Consider the following 4,082-nt stretch of genomic DNA (forward strand, 5'->3'; position numbering starts at 1 on the left):
AGCCCCAGTGTAAGAACAGCCTCTTCTTTGCATATAATAGCTACTAAATAATTATTAGATAAATTAAGACATTTCAAGTGTGATTAATGTTATACAAGGGTATGTGCATAGGGCTGTGGAAGCTAATCCCATCTGGAGAATTGGGAAAGGAGAGCCAGACTTTTGCAGACCAGACTTTTGCTCAAATTAGTAAGAAGCATTTTCACAATTCTCTTTCTTCTGTCCAGCGTCCCTACTGTGATAACTCATCCTGACTTACCAAAGTCTTCAAAAGTCTCCAGAATAGAGAATTACTTTCTCTTCTCCCTACCTTTCAACCCAAGGCCAAACGAATGTGTCCGGCCCCAGGATGGCTGACCTTGGCTGTGTTAACAGGCAAGCAGTCTGACCGAAATGTTTCACACTTGTTTTTGTGGATGACTGCTGCACCTTATTACACTCTGGTGGTACTTTCATTTGGTAAAAGCAGATCCTTATCTAATTGTATAGTGCTATTTTAGCTAGCAGAATACAAATATTTAAGCTTCGGGAAGACATTTAAAAAAAAATGTAAAAACCCTTGAGTTTTTGTTTTTTCTAGTCCTAAAGCCACAAATTATCCAGACCCTAGGAGCAGCTGAGGATTGATACCCAGAAAACATGGCGGGGTGGAGTGATTATCCATATCATTTGTAAGGGAGTGCCTCCTGAGCTGGAGCTTATGGAGGAGGATGCATAATGCTCATGGTGATTAAGAGTGAGGGTTCTGAAATTCTCCTGTTGATATCTCTGACTGGAGGGATATCTTATGTAACATTATAAGGTACCTATACCTACTTAGATGTCTTATGTAACCCCTATAAACCTCAGTTTCTCCATCTGTAAAACAGGGTGGACAACATATCTACCTCTCTATGTGCTGTGAGGACTAATGAGACAACGAAGGTCAAGTGCTGAGCACAGTGCTTGATACCTAGTAAGAGTTCCAACAAAGTGGTAGATATTATTATCATCTTCTGATTAAACATGCTGATGGAAAGAACACTAAAAACAGGTTAAAATCAGAATGGGATCGTGGTGAATATAGAAATAGTATTTTTATTAGGCTTGGGGCCACATTTTGGTGAGTAAGTGCAGAATCAGATGATAAAAGGAAGGGGTAAGAGCAAAAAGTAGTGGAAGCCCCAAAAATCATTTGCAAAGTGACCAATCCAGCTGTCCACAAGGAATTCATCCATATATAAACATTCAGATGCTTCTGGGACGGTTGAGTAAGTATCTAATCCACGTCAGAAAAATCAGCTACTTTTCTCAGGAGGCCTGCCACGCCGAACATTCATCTTCCTACAGCTTTCACTCATGTTTATTGGTATGGTGCCTTGAGTTTCCAATTTATAATAACATTCCTCTCTCACTGTGCTGCATTCACCAGGTGGTTCCACAGCCAGCAGAAAATGTGGGCTGACAGCATTGCCTGACTTCAGTAACGAGCATAAAGCTTTCTTAAAACTGTGGTTCTCAATCTGGCACTGGCCATGTCTGGTTGTCACAACAAAGGGTTGTTACTATGTCTAGTGGATAGTGGCCAGAGATGCTCCTAAATATCCTGCAATGCAGACGATAACCCCCCCCCCACCCCTCACCACAACAAATAATTATTTGAATGAAAATGTCAGTAGTACCAAGGTTTAGAAACTCTGCCCTGAACTGCTTTTTCCTAATAGTTTTGGCTCTCATTTCTCCTGTGAAGTTCAGTGACTGAAATCATATGCATGGGCTTGCCAGATCTGACATTGTAGAATTTTTTTTTCTAACCTCCAAGAATTTTGATACTAAAATTAACCAATGAGGAGTGGCACAGACTTTCCTTTTGCCTGAAGAGGCCAATCCACAGTAGGCTATGGCTTCTCTGCGGCCTCAGCTGTAGCATTTCAGCAACAACCTCTCAATCTGCCATCTGGGAGACCACCCGAGGGGTGGTAGAACATCTCCAAAAAGAAGTGTACACCCCAAGTAAGCACTAATTTACATTTATGGTGTAGGACAGAACTTCCCTGTTTCTCAAAACCAGTTTGGTTTGAAGATTATCACCCTGTTGACACTAGCTCATCCTGTGAAACTGACAAGCCCACACACCTTTGGTGAAAGAATTTGTTTCCTACCCATTATCTGAGAGCCCACGAGTAGCTTAATGAATATACTGATGGAGGATTCCCTGGCACAAGCTTATCTGAACAAAGGCCAATAATATTCCACCCCATGCAGAATCCTATCAAAGCAATGCATTAATTGATTAAAGCAATTAAAAGTCTCCACCACAAATAGGCAACAAATGCCACCAACACTGATTAAAGAATACTGTCCAGTGACCTCAACCATGCACTGAAAAATCTAGTGAGTGACAACTCTTTAAAGGTCAGTTCGAAACAAGTAATCCTTATGAACATCAAGGCAATTCTTTCACTCTGATGAAGCAGTTAAATAGTGAAGGTCATGGGGCTTTAGCAGCCACATAAAAGAAAGAAGGAAAGCAATTAGACAAAATGGATGTTGTAATCCCACTTTCCAGGCCCCAGAGTCTTGCTGAATACAGAGCTCCCGCTTCACTGTTCAGAAACTGGCAGCAGATTCCAAATGAGAATTCCATAGCTTGATTCCACTCTCACCAATGCTGACTGCGTGTTTCTTAGGAATGTCTATAGCCTTGAGAGGTAAAAAAATAAAATCCATGGATGATGCTATGAACTTTCCACCCATTTGGAATTCCAAAAATATTCCTCCAATGCTCAGGAGTGTTGCTGAATGTTACCCAGCAAGGTTTGCTGTACTGCTTGAAAAGCTACACCAAAGCAGGGAATAAACGTCCAGATCTATGGATCGCCAGGGTTTTCCAATCAAGTGGGAATCCAAGGACCAGCAGGGACTAGCAGTATTGGCATCACTTGGAAGTGCTATCAGTGTGGAGATTCTCAGATCCTGCCCCAGACCCCCTGTATCAGAACCGCAACCACATTAAAATGTGAGAAACACTCATCTACAGGACCCTACAGAGCAAGTTTGGTTTTTGTCTTTTTTTTCCTTCTTCCAGCCTGAGTTGGAGACTCAGGAAATGACACGGAAAATGACAAAGTGTACACACAAAGTCAAAACTGAAGGAGGGCAGTTGTTGACATGATCATGGGGGTGATCGAGTCTTCTCCCAGTTCTAACTTCTGCAGTCAGCATCGCTTCTTTTGTAATCGCGGGAAAATAATTTTCAAATGGAGCTAACCCTCTCACAACATTGTACTAATGATCTTTAAAGCGACGGATTTAGAAGCGCTCAGCACCAGGCTTGCCACACTGCAGGGCAGACACTTCAGAGGTGTTAGGTGAAGTGGATGGAGCCAGCACGCTAGCCTCTCCCACTCCGACAGCTGGCAAGCAGCTCTTATCCACCAAAATTTCCCCGGGTAGATTCACCCAGCTGTCCTGGAAACCCGCTAAATCCTGGAGGTTCGCAGAACCTCTGGTCGGAACTGAAGTTGCGGCCGGAGCGTCCCGCAGGCTCTGTAACTTTCCCTGGAATGAAATAAATAAAGACCGTAAGTGCTGAGATAGCGGGCCCCAAGATATTTTTAGTCCTCTGCAATCAGCCACTAGAGGAAGGGGAAGGGAGAAGGGAGTAAAAAAGTTTTGATCCGTTCAGGAAGGGGCTCCAAGAGAACTCGTCTGGGAGAAAGCAGTAGCCTCAGCTCCAAACTCAGCGAGCTTTTTTTCGGCTGGCGTTTTGCCTCCTATAGCTTAGACTGTAAGAGAACAGAAAGGAGTTGCCCGAAAGGATTCAGGCTGGCGTCCTGGGCTGGCCCGTCCCGTCTGGCGAGCCTCAGTGTCCACCCACGCGCTTCTGCCTTCCAGCCTCCTCCCTTTTTCAGGGGGCTGGCAGGAGGCCTCCGAGGCAAGATGTTTGTGCGCTCGCCCTCGCGCAAATACGGCCGGAGGAGTCCTGTTCCTCGGGCATTTTCCGAGGAAGTCTGGATCAATTAGGCTCAGTTCGGGGAGAGCGAGCAAGCGGGCGGGCGGCGCAGCCGGCCTGTCTGGGCCGCCTCGTGGGGAGGGAGGGG

The 4,082-nt window shown here is 44.8% G+C and overlaps 1 long non-coding RNA gene across 1 annotated transcript in view; it reads right to left on the reverse strand.

Annotated features, from left to right (window-relative positions):
* Positions 1-1,057: 1,057 nt before the first annotated feature.
* The window catches only part of LOC105550448, a 4,392-nt gene continuing 1,367 nt past the window's right edge, over positions 1,058-4,082 (reverse strand). The window contains exon 2 of the long non-coding RNA XR_001007720.1: positions 1,058-3,540. This is a non-coding gene — a long non-coding RNA (uncharacterized LOC105550448). The remainder of the gene's footprint in view (positions 3,541-4,082) is intronic.

This window comes from Mandrillus leucophaeus, unplaced genomic scaffold (genome assembly GCF_000951045.1).
Source record: "Mandrillus leucophaeus isolate KB7577 unplaced genomic scaffold, Mleu.le_1.0 Scaffold485, whole genome shotgun sequence".
NCBI lineage: Eukaryota > Metazoa > Chordata > Mammalia > Primates > Cercopithecidae > Mandrillus > Mandrillus leucophaeus.